At 42.7% G+C, this 13153-nt stretch overlaps 1 protein-coding gene and 1 pseudogene across 41 annotated transcripts in view; one reads left to right on the top strand and one right to left on the bottom strand.

Annotated features, from left to right (window-relative positions):
* SORBS1 (sorbin and SH3 domain containing 1) overlaps positions 1–13153 on the bottom strand; it is a 247838-nt gene that overhangs the window by 145632 nt on the left and 89053 nt on the right. The gene's annotated exons all lie outside the window — the stretch shown is intronic.
* On the top strand, positions 631–1128 carry LOC100605262 (annotated as a pseudogene). Its single transcript, XR_004029296.1, has one exon. The product of XR_004029296.1 is annotated as a 60S ribosomal protein L32 pseudogene (transcript).

The raw sequence follows: 13153 nt of genomic DNA, 5'->3' as shown, positions 1-13153 counted from the left end.
AAGCTTGTAGTGACTCCATCCAGCACCTGCATTTGTCCAGAACTTTACAGGCGACAGGACAGCAGTGCCCTTGGCTGTCTGCAAAACAGGCCAGTAACTGAGTTCAATCTCAAAAAAACAAGAACAAAAACAAGGCAATATCGTCTTTAAGAACGTTTCATGAGGCCAAAGGACTCAGAGCATCATAGAATTTCAAGGCTGGAGACTTCACCACTATGTAATATATCCATGTAATACAACTGTACTTGTACCCCTAAGTCAATAAAAAAATAAAATATCCCTACCAAAAAAGAAAAAAAAAAAAGCATTTCAGGGCTGGAAAAAAAAACACAGTTACCAAATGTCATGGGCTTTACAGTCCTGATCAATACACGGAGATGAGAAAATGCAATGTCCAGGTACATGTCCTCCCTAAAACAAAGAACTCTCATCCTGCCAAGCCCTTCCAACAGGACAAGGGGCAAGCCATGTCAGCAGATGTTACAATTACTATGTCTGTAGTCCTGCTCTGCTTTCTAGATGTTACACTCCCTGAAGACAGTCATCTATGTTTGCTTGTATGATGTTTGCTCAGTCATGAGGGCACTAAAATATTTCTAAATTGCTTTTAAAATTTCATTGTGGCCTCTCTTCCTCGGCGCTGCCTACAGAGGTGGCAGCCATCTCCTCTTCGGCATCATGGCCGCCCTCAGATCCCTTGTGAAGCCCAAGATCGTCAAAAAGAGAACCAAGAAGTTCATCTGGCACCAGTCAGACTGATATGTCAAAATTAAGCGTAACTGGCGGAAACCCAGAGGCATTGACAACAGGGTTTGTAGAAGATTCAGGGGCCAGATCTTGATGCCCAACATTGGTTATGGAAGCAACAAAAAAACAAAGCGCGTGCTGCCCAGTGGCTTCCGGAAGTTCCTGGTCCACAACGTCAAGGAGCTGGAAGTGCTGCTAATGTGCAACAAATCTTACTGTGCCGAGATCGCTCACAATGTTTCCTCCAAGAACCACAAAGCCATCGTGGAAAGAGCTGCCCAACTGGCCATCAGAGTCACCAACCCCAATGCCAGGCTGCGCAGCGAAGAAAATGAGTAGACAGGTCATGTGCACGTTTTGTTTAAATAAATGTAAAAACTGCCATCTGGGAAAAAAAAAAAAATTCACTGTGGCATTCCCTTCTTCTCTTAAAAAGGAAAAGCCAGCAGTTGAGAATTAAAATCTAAGGTTTCTTAACATTTATATAGGTCCAAGTGTCTCTAAAACTAAAGTCATATATACAAGTACTGAGTTGGAGCATAAATGGCTATCTAGCTATGTCTGTCTCTCTAGGAGAAAGGGCTTTGTTATGTTGCCCATGTTAGCCTTGAACTCCTGGCCTCAAGTGATCCTCTCGCCACAGCCTCCCAAGGAGCTGAGACTACAGGCATGCACCACCTTGCTCAGGTCAGCTTTCTCCTAAAAAAAAAAAAGAAAGAAAAATAAAAAACATCCTTAACTTAAAGCAAGTTCACAAACGAATGTCCTTTGGTGCTTCTGAGCTCATTCATTCAGTAAAAGTTCACTAAATGTGAACTAAATGTGGGGCATTGAATAGTGGATCTCACTGTTTAAATTTATATCTTGAATATCTAGAGAGCAAACCATCAAAAAGTCTGACAGAGGGCATGTTAAGAAGACTATAGAGATGGGGGAAAGAATAAAGGTCCCATACAAGAATTTCCACCTCACCTCCCCTGCACCTTTTTTTTTTTTTTTTCCAAGTATGCAACAGAAATCCTTCAGGAAAAACGTAACTTTAGAACTCTTGGGTTGGTTCCCAATATGCTTAAAAGGAGCCAAAAATGCTGCTTCATGTAAGTATGTGGTTGGAAGACCCTAATAAAACCATCATCTCTTTTGCAGATAAGTGAATATTGTCTTTACTTTTACCCCCAATTATAATTATTGAATTAAATATTAGTTATAATCTTTGATATAACATTGGGTCTCTGTCTTCGTCCCTTTTTCTCCAAATTTACTGCTTTATGAATTCACAAATGATTTAATAATCAGAGATTTTCTCAAATGCAAGTTTTCTTATTGATATTGAGAAAGTATTTTAAATGACTACTTGCGAGGCTGTTCCAAGTCAACTCTGATGAATTGGAGAATTCGGAAAAACAGCAAGACCATTTTTAAATTATTCTCACGTGTGCCCTTCAACTAAATTTCTAACTTGTACTTTGAAAATTAATTTTATCGCACAGATTGAAGACACTACCCACAGTGACTTGAAGTCTCAAATCTCACTTATAAGTAAAAATATGGACCCAAAATCAGTCAGCTTTGCTCTCAAATTTTCATTATACATTTGTATCCTCTGGATTTAAAAATAAGTATCTTAAATTGAGATAACAAATAATCTTTGCAAACATTCCCACTGTACTAGAGGGCTTCAACCAAACTGCTTTACATGGATCACCTGGGGAGGCACTTATTTAAAATGTGGATTACAAGTTCTGCAGCCAGATATGCTGATTCTGAAGTTCCAAGGGGGCCCTGGAATCCACATTTCTGGCAGATGTCATTTAGGGCTATACTTTGAGAAATGTTGGTCAATATAACCAAGTGACTGCAACACCAAGTATTAAATGCTGATGCTCAACCCCAAACTGTCACACAAAGCTGGAAATGTTCATTAATTTGTACCATCACTTTAAGTGTAATTTATAATTTGTACTGATCGCGTCAGAATTGCATTAAGCAGGGAGACAGTTTTTCCTTTTTTTCCTGCAAAAATGTTCACAGTGAATAAAACAATGTGCAAATGTGATTCTACTTGCTGGGCCTGCCAGTCATGACTGCTGCCCCATCTGCACACAGTCTGGCACAGGGTTTCCGAGTGAGAAGTTTACTAGGACTATACTCATCCATTAAGTCAAATATTTCTAAGCCTGGATGTTTAGGAAAGCAAAGAATTGAAATGCACCCTACCTTTAAGACTATTTCATATCATAATCCATAAAATAACTTAAAAAATGGATATATTTGACACATCTGTGATGCCATCTAAAAGAGCAAGTGTATACTTTTTAATTAGACAGGCTTTGATTTCTAATAGTCCATTAATACTTTACCCTATCATATTATTTTCAAAGGAAAATTTCCATTTTGCATCAAACTCTTAAATTTCCAACTTCTCGATGTGTTTTCACTAAGTATAGTCTTTATAATTATTCAGCAACAGAAAAAGTTTCTTAAGGAAAACAATTGGAAAAGCAATTAAAACTAAAAAATTCAAAAGCAGCCACTGAGGCATCAAACTTTTTGTAAGAAGACTCTTTTTCATCTCATTTCAAGAGTGAAGCTTTTTTTGAATAGGTTTTATTTTTGAAAGCATTTTTTAAACTACAAAAGAAATATAAGTACACAACTAAGCATCTGAAAATGAAATAAAAAGATCTCTAATGTCACCACCCTAACACAATCTCATTATTTGCTGAATTTCCCTGTAATCTTTCTTTATATTATCTGGTTATGTTCACAGTATATGTATAGTATTGTCTCATAAGTATTTTTCTTCTTGCTATAAAAGCTTTGAAATATGGTTCTAATTCTGCATGTTTTCTATATAAAGAGTTTTCCAGACTTCAGAAATCTGTTGAACTACATTTCCACAACGACCACTCATATCCTGCTGAACTTGCCTCTGATCCAGGTAATTGCAATATCCAGTATTATACCACTCTGCAACATGCAAACTTTTTTTCTTTGGTCAGGGAGGGGGCATATACACAAGTTCTGCTTCCCACTTCTTTTGAAGGGCAGCTAAATTTGATGTATTTATTGCTAGGGAAAAAAACCCCTATTGTTATCATCAAGAGCCTCCCCTCATGCTTAGCATACATACAATATCTCATTTTATCCTAGTAGCCTTACCGTGTAGGCACTGTTACAATTTAGAAAGGAGGCAATGATCCAGTGTCTTCTCTAGGATCACCCTACCAGTAAGTGGTGGAATTGTGATGTATAACCCAATCTCTCCAAGCCCTAAATCCCAGGGCTCTTAAGAACTATTATGCCTCATACTACAAAGCTGTGCCTTGCAATGCATTTCGCTTCCTTGTACTCACCTCATTTTAAAAACATCTTTCCATTGCATTTGTTTATATGGTGATTAAAAGAATGTGCTCAACAAATATGCCAAGTGCTCATGGAGTGTCTCCTTGGTACCACATGCTGTGCTCAGTGCCAGGCTATGGAGATGAACATTATCACTGCCCCTCAAGGAGGCAGTGGTCTTATAATCCAAGGCACAGAGGGTGCTTAAAAGCAAGACACTGATTTTTTTTTTTAAGCCATGTGATGCCTGGCCAGTGTCCCACTGATGATGGCTGCTGAGAGAGTGACAGTGAACAGAAGTTTGTCCTGAGCCCCATGAGCAGATACAAGTGATCCCTTCCATCCAAGAAATAAACTGAGAGCTAATGAGGATGCTTCACATTGTTCACTCTGACCCTTTCACAGCACAAATTCCAAAACTGAGAATTTTTGGTTCTGCAAATGGAGGCATTAAAAGGAAAATACCAGTTTAAAGTAAAACCAAGTTTTGGAAAATTTGGAAAGGGATTTTTAAAGCCTTTGTATAGTTATACTATTGGGGTCACCCTCCAATCCCAAGTGGCTGTTTCAGTCCAGCTGTTTACTACCTTGACTTGGCTCTGGTCAACTCAAGTGGAAAAGATATCCCAAGTTCCAGTAAACACAAGGCTCTTTTTAGCACTGGCAGAGACCTGGAGGGGGGCTGGCAGGAGGTTTTTCTGGCCAAGCTTGAGCCAGAGTCTTAATAGAGAGGCAGTATCCCCCAGGGCCCACAAGGCAGTGACAGGTAACCAAGGTGAGAGAACCCTCAGGAAACGAGTCCACCTAAGTAGCCCATGGTCACAAATGTCCCGTTCTCCTGCCATTGTTAACCCCTGGCAATTCCATGCTTTCCTTTAACAAGAGAGTCCTGTTTCTTCTCTCTGTCCGTGCCTTTATCTTTTCTTAGAGGCAAGGCAATTAAGAACGTAGGCTCAGGCGGGGGCAGTGGATCATGCCTGTAATCCCAGCACTCTGGGAGGCCAAGGTGGGAGGATCACTAGAGGCCGGGAGTTCAAGACGAGCCTGGCCAACATGGCAAAACCCTGCCTCTACTAAAAATACAAAAATTAGCCATGCAAGGTGGCACGTGCCTGTAGTCTCAGCTACTTGGGAAACTGAGGAACGGGAATCACTCAAAACCGGGAGGCAGAGGATGAAGTGAGCAGAGATGGCGCCACTGCACTCCAGCCTGGGAGACAGAGCGAGACTCTGTCTTTAAAAAAAAAAAAAAGGCTCAAATTCAGATACCAGCTCCACCACTTACTGGCTATGGAACCTTGGGCAAATTACCTCGGTGTCTTCATCTGTAAAACAGGGTAAACACAGCACTCCTCTCATGTGGTTACTACAAGGCTTGATTAGGATATTATAGGTAAAGCAATTAAAAGCACCTGGCAGAGTTGGGGGGTGCTGCAACTATTTGATAAACAACAGCTGTCACTCAGGGCGCTCGCTGTCTAGCCCACTCTTTGTCCCACATATGTGACAGGTCCCGTATCATTTATTCTTCTCCAAGCCACGCATAACTCTCTGAAGGAAGGGCTGAACACTCTCCACACTCTGGCATTCTCTCTGCTCTTGCAGAATGGCTAACAAACATGTTTTCTTGATTTACTTATCTGTGAGGGACCTTTGAAAACACCCAGGTGTGAAATGCTCTCTGAACAGTTGGAACTATCTCAGGACCCTGTGAAATGGAAAGTAGTCAATAAAAAACACTGTTGGGTTTACTGTGTTGTGAAAGACCTTAGAAATGATCTAGTTTGACATCTTCACTGTATAGAAGAGAAAGCAGTCCAGGTGGAAAAGGAAAAAGTCTACCCACAAAGTCAGAGCGAGCTTGGGACCTGGACAGGAATGAAACAAGGGCTCTACCTTTCAACACAGCACTGCTGCACCCAAAGGATGCTGTCCTGAGTCAAGTCACAGATAGCTAGCTTTGCCTTCCTACAGACCAAATGGTAAGGAGAATGTCATGCTAGTGTCATGTTTAAAGAGAAGCAAAATTCTTTAGTCACTGCAAATATGCCTTCTGAATTTTAACACGGTGCCTTGGATGAAGTAAAGGGGCAAGAGAAAATTTTGTTTCTTTGATTTCACATTAAAAGGCAAAAGAGGCCAGGCGTGGTGGCTCACGCCTATAATCCTAGCAATTTGGGAGGCCGAGGAGGGCGGATCACGAGGTCAGGAGATCGAGACCATCCTGGCTAACATGGTGAAACCCCATCTCTACTAAAAATACAAAAAATTAGCCAGATGTGGTGGCAGGTGCCTGTAGTCCCAGCTACTCGGGAGGCTTGAGGCAGGAGAATGGTGTGAACCCGGGAGGCGGAGCTTGCAGTGAACCGAGATCGTGCAACTGAACTCCAGCCTGGGCGACAGAGTGAGATTCTGTCCCAAAAAAAAAAAAAAAAAACCATACTAGGAAATATACCCTCACTTTTGAAATTTCTTCTCAATTCAAACACTTGCCAAATACAGAGTTAATGGAATGTTCTAGATAATGAAATATACTGGTAAATTAGCAAGTCCAATTTTTAAAGAATGAGAAATACAATGAAACGAAGTATGCTAGCATCTAAATATTATAGACTCTTCCTATGGGCAAAAAGGCATCTATGCAGCATCACTTTGGGCATTGATGATCATGATTCTGTGATGTAGCACATATTGCAGACTTGTTAGGCCAGCCCCAGCTCAAATTATCTATCTCTGTCCCAATAATTAAAAATTCTGGGCCGGGCGTGGTGGCTCAGGCCTGTAATCCCAGCACTTTGGGAGGCCAAGGTGGGTGGATCATGAGGTCAGGAGTTTGAGATCAGCCTGGCCAATATATGAAACCCTGTATCTACTAAAAATACATAAAAATTAGCTGGGCGTGGTGGCGGGTGCCTATAATCCCAGCTACTTGGGAAGCTGAGGCAGGAGAATCGCTTAAACCCAGGAGGCAGAGGTTGCAGTGAGCAAAGATCAGGCAACTGCACTCCAGCCTGGGCAAGAGCACAAGACTCGAAAAAAAAAAAAAAATTCTGGCCGGGAACAGTGGCTCACGCCTGTAATCCCAGCACATTGGGAGGCTGAGGTGGGCTAATCACGAGGTCAGGAGTTCGAGACCAGCCTGGCTAACATGGTGAAACCTCGTCTCTACTAAAAATACAAAAAATTAGCTGGCTGTAGTGGCAGGCGCCTGTAATCCCAGCTACTAATGAGGCTGGGGCAGGAGAATCGCTTGAACCCAGGAGGTGGAGGTTGCAGTGAGCCAAGATCACGCCACTGCACTCCAGCCTGGCGACAGAGCAAGACTCCATCTCCAAAAAAGAAAAAGAAAAAACTTCCCAAATTCAAACTTTTCAGGAACTAGTAACTGAATAAATCAAGACAGTAAGCATTATAAATAGAAATAAATCTAAGCCACAACACTGAAAAACCACAAAAGGAAGGAAGGCTCACAGGCTCATGTACAGAAGCATGTGCACACGAAAGAGAGCTCGTTAGATCTACAGCTAGTAGATGTGACACATATTTGTAAGGGCCCCAATGTGGAGCCAATGTGACAGCAGACACAGCTTGAGCAACAATGCAAATTCTGCAACCAGAATCTTTAATTACCCATATTCATGAGAAGGAAGCAAATGGCAAGAAAGGTGGATATCGCAGATTTCTTTTTTTTTCTAAGAAAAAAATCAACTTTATAGGTGTATTCTGGTCAGAAAACACTGAACTCCAACTCCTATACTTCCCACATTATTATCAGACTGAACCATCTCAAATTACCTTTTTAAAGTAAAAAATAGTCAAATATTGGAATATCATGTTGTTCAAACTAACATATAGCATTATGAAGAAACATAAGACCTCAGTCATCAAAGACAGCCTCTAACACGGGGTCAGAAAAATCATCTCTTTTTAAGTTATTTTCTTCAATGAGTTCTGGGGTAGAAAAAGTAGGGTGATTTGGGGTTAACAGTTGTATCAGTTACCAAAAACTCCATTGACTAGAACTCTTCATTTTCTAAGCATTCCTATTAAAGTTTTACTGCAGAATAATTTATGAGATGTCTGAGGCATGTTGTGAAAAAAAATATGTCCGACATTTAAGACTATTTTAAAACATCTCTCTTGCATAAAGAGCCAGAGGTGTGGCAAGTTTGGGCCTTGCTCATGCATTGGGGGGAGCTGGGGTTTTCAGCAGTTTGGGGCAGGGAGCTGGCCCAGCTTCAAAGGCGGAGGCTGGCTCTCCATGCACCCTGAGGCGCTATTGGGCAAAGACAGCAACTGTGTTCCTATCTGGGGCCCCAGCCCTCTGTTTGCCCTTCAGGGTTCCCTGCTGCCTGAGGAAACATGTGAAATATTTCCGTGAAGGGCCGGCTGTGTGGAAGCAACAGGAAATAAAGGTTTACCCCAGTGACTTCCCACTAACCAAGAGGCGGGGGTCCATTTGAGAATCACAGTTTTCCAAGTGACTTGTTATTTTTACCAGATGTTTTCAAAGGCAGGTCTTGTGCAGAGGATTTGAGAGGTGTTTTTGTTTTTTGGAATAGAAAGTACTTAACCATAAGAAGTATTCTAATTGAGCATTAAAAGCCAACCCAAATTTAAACTCATAATGGGGAAAGAAACCTCCACAGAAACATGACTTCTAAATTATCTTTGGGCTTCAGAGAAACTGAGCATTCATATACTCTGCAACTTCCCAAAGGAAGCAAAATCAGTTCTTAGAAAATTCAACCTTTACCATCTTCTTTTTTTTCTTTTTTTTTTTTTGAGGCAGAGTTCACTCTTGTTGCCCAGGCTGGAGTGCAATGGCACGATCTCGGCTCACCACAACCTCCGCCTCCTGAGTTCAAGCGACTCTCCTGCCTCAGCCTCCCGAGTAGCTGGGATTAGAGGCATGCACCACCAGGCCCAGCTAGTTTTGTATTTTTAGTAGAGACGGGGTTTCTCCATATTGTTCTGGCTGGTCGCGAACTCCCAACCTCAACTGATCCACCCGCCTCGGCCTCCTAAAGTACTGGGATTATAGGCGTGAGCCACTGCGCCCAGCCCTTTACCATCATCTAACAAAGGTGTTAGGCTAAAGAGACTTCACAGGAACAGCACGGCCCAGATGTAAAATCTGGTAGTTAGCAGCACCCTCAGATCCCATGGTGACCCTTTCTCCAAACTGCCTGCACTGCCATTTTGTTAAGGCACTCGTGCAAGGAGCACGCTTGCCTTCCACTCTCACTGCCAGGCCTTCCCGAGCAGTGCCCCCTTGTCTGAAAAATTTTCCCTCTCCCTCTTCCCAGCCCCTACAAGCTAAGCTACCACATCATGTCCTTTACATGGCTCCCACCTCCTCCAGAAAGATTTTCTAGGATGCATGGATCCTAGGAAAGAATGGATGACAGATTTTCAGAGCCCCAACTCACCCAGACATGAAAATTCGTGTTTACGATCTTTCTTTCTTTCCCACATTTGGAACCCGCACGCTTTTATTATTAATGTATACATTTGCCTAAGGTGCTATTTTCTCCTGTCTACTGATTGCTCAGTGCAACGCATCTAGCTCCAAATATGAGCTTCTACAAAGCAATGTTTTCAGCCTCATTACATAGAGAAAGACTGAAGGAAGTAAGGGAGTTCAGCCTAAAGAAATGTGAACTAGGAGGTGCAGGCTGGGGGCCTGACAGGGCAGAGTGGAGTTCTGCCTCCTCCATCTCAGGTCCCATCTAAGGGCATTTTGCTTTGCCTCTTTGGGCTTCACTCCTCTTCTGCAAGGAATGAAATAAGACCAGCTTTGGGGCTATGACGATGGTAATGTGATATGTGTAAAATCTTAGGTACACAGAGGAATCAAGTCCTGCGTCATTGCCGATGCTTTTCCCAAGCCCTGCCCACACCCTTTATAAATAGTTCCTTCATTAAAATCGCCTTAAGTTACCTGATTTAAATGTGCCATATGTTTTCTGCCAGGCCTCCAAAACGCTCAGTAAATGACATCTTCCTTTCCTTATCTTCTCCACCTTGCCCCTAATATGACATTTTCTACCTAACAAAAACTCACTTCTTTTAAAAATATAACCCTTTACTCTCTAATGTTTAATTACTTCCATATCATCTCAATGTTGAACTTGCTCTATAAGCCTGGTTTACCCAAACTATAGATTCTGGCACCATGTCTGACTAAATCTGTATTTGAAGTTTCTAAAAGTCTCACTGATTTACAAGGTCATAAAATCTCAAGGCTCAAAGCACCCTTAGATTAGCTAAGCCAACATTTCCCAAAATGTGTTCCACAAAACACTGTGTGTTCCCGGGAAAGTTAGCAGGTATGCAGCAGCAAATGTGTTCCAGGGTCTCGCAAGTTTGCAACATTCACAGAGACTCTCAGAGACCTTCAATGACATACTTAGGCATCTGAAAGGTCTTGCCCAAAAGAATCCTATTTAAATTAGCCAAAGCAGCATTTCACCAACTTATTTGGCCACAGAGCCCCTCACCCACCCCAACCCTTAGGGTACCCATTAACATCCTGCATCATAAATGTTCATAAAATACTCCTAGAAGGGGAGAGAAGACAGACAAATTCATTTCCAGAAGTCAGAGAGTAAATGGTGAAGCTGGCTTCAAACCCAGATCTCTCAGACCCTTAGTCCCCTGCTCTTATCACTACACTAAAAGGTTCTCAAAGTCAGCATACAGCACAGTCACGAGCAGGGCTTGTTAAAGGGAAGACTGCTGAGCTCTGGCCCCAGACTTTCTATCTACTTCGGTGGGTATGAGCGCATTTCTAACTACTTCCCAGGTGATCCTGCTGCTACGAAGCACCTGTCGAGAACCACTGAACTACATCCATCTGTAGGGGTACAGGAGATGGGTAGCACCTTGTCCTAAAGAGTAAAGACCTAGTGGGTGGCCGAGGCATAAACACGTGAAAACGCCTAAATGACAACAGGTTTAAGGAACTACACTTCAACATACAATGCCATATCTAACTGCCAAAAATTCCAGAGTCAAAGAACTACAAAAGATAGACAGTGAGATCTGAGCTAGACCTTAAAGGACAGAAAGGTCTGTATAAGAAAGAGATGAAGAATGGGAAGAGCACTCCAAGTGGAAACAATGGTTCCTATTATCCCAATATTTGTGTTTGTAAAATCATAGCTTTTGGAGCTGGAAGAGACCTGGCCTGTATGTCTTTGGAAAACACTCTGGTTCTTACATTTAAATATGGGTGTGACTGCTATCTCAAAAATTCACAGCAAAACACTTAATGCAAAATAGAGTAGTTCCTCTACAAATAAGTGATTTGGAGGAGCTAGCAAAGGTCTTCCTGCTCCCTTTCCATCTGCAGCTTTACTTCCCCAGGTCACCACCCCCACTGCCTTGTAGTCCATCCCCAACAACCTAAACCAAGGACCACTAAATCTGCAAGTCAATGGTTCATGCTTTCCTTGGAAAGTGGGGAGCAAAGGAGTCAAAGTAGTTCTCATGCAAGTGCCTTTCTAATAGAGCTTCGATGAGATGAAACAGTTTCTTGACATTGCCTCTATGTCCTGCCACATTCCCCAACAGCAAGCAATAGAATCTTGGGAAAGGGTGGGGGCACAGTGGCTCACACCTGTAATCCCAGCACTTTGGGAGACCAAGGCGGGCGGATCACCTGAATTCAGACCAGCCTGGCCAACATGGCAAAACCCCGCCTCTACTAAAAATACAAAAAATTAGCTGGGCGTGGTGGCAGGTGCCTGTAATCCCAGCTACTCGGGAGGCTGAGGCAGAAGAATTGCTTGAACCCAGGAGGCAGAGGTTGCAGTGAGCCGAGATCACGCCATTGCACTCCAGCCTGGGCGACAAAGCAAGACTCTGTCTTGGGAAAAAAAAAAAAAAAAAATCTGGGGAAAGGATTCTGTGAGTCGGCCATGGCAAAATGCTTCAAAGGAATAATCAAGGTTGAAAATACCATGCTCTATTATCACTTCAGGGGCTACCATATACCACCGTGCACCCAATTCTGATTTCGCAAAGCTGTTGCTAGTTACTGCTGTCAGAGAAATAGTAATGACCTCCCCGGAGTAGGGAGATGATAAGCCTGCCTCTAATTCACTCATGTACAGGCATTCATTCGTTGAACATTTGGTTAACGTTTAAGGTAGGATGCTATTGACAACAATTGAGCTGTAAACTGCCCTCCCAGTAAAGGCAGAAAAAGCACACTGGTAAATCATAGGACATGAGTCAGGAGGAGAGTGGAGAGGAAGAACACTGAGGTTAGGGTGGTGGAGGGGTCAGGCGCAGTGGCTCACACCTGTAATCCCAGCACTTTGGGAGGCCCAGGTGGGAGGATTGCTTGAGCCTAGGAGCTTGAGACCAGCCTGGGCAACATAGTGAGACCCCATCTCTACGAAAAATAAAAATAAAAATTAGCTGGGCATGGTGGTGCACACCTGTAGTCCAAGCTACTTGGGAGGCTGAGCAGGAAGATCAGAGGCTGCAGTGAGCTCTGATCATACCACTGCACTCCAGCCTGGGTGACAGAGCAAGATCATGTCTCAAAAAGAAAGGGTGAAAGAGGGTACTTCCAGGGGACCGTGAGGCAGTGACAGGAGGAAGTGGAAGGCAGGAGAGGGAAGGGAAGGACAGATGGCCCTTGAGCACCTGCCCTGTGCTGCACACTGCTGAGTCCTTCACCTACTCTCTCCCGTTATCCTCATAAAGCTCCATGAGGTGGAACCATTTGTAAATGGAGAACCAAAGCTTTGGAAGCTTAAGTGACTTGCCCATGGTCAGACAGCTAACAAACCCCGATGTGGCAATTTTAGCTCTGGTTTGTCTAAATCCAACTGGTAATCTTTTAAGGTGATGTAAGGCCCTGGAACATCCACCTCCAAAAGTCGACTAAAACAAGGTAAGGACACTTTGCAGCCTTTTCCAAAGAGTCAACTTATAACTTAAAACATGATGAAATAATTCACTAAATATTGAGACATACATACACATGAGCTATATATTTGCCTAAATGTAAATATTTAAGTATTGTAAGGTTCTAAATTAACTA

Source organism: Nomascus leucogenys, chromosome 3 (genome assembly GCF_006542625.1).
Source record: "Nomascus leucogenys isolate Asia chromosome 3, Asia_NLE_v1, whole genome shotgun sequence".
NCBI classification, from domain to species: Eukaryota; Metazoa; Chordata; class Mammalia; order Primates; family Hylobatidae; genus Nomascus; species Nomascus leucogenys.
This window is presented reverse-complemented; position numbering and strand designations above follow the sequence as displayed.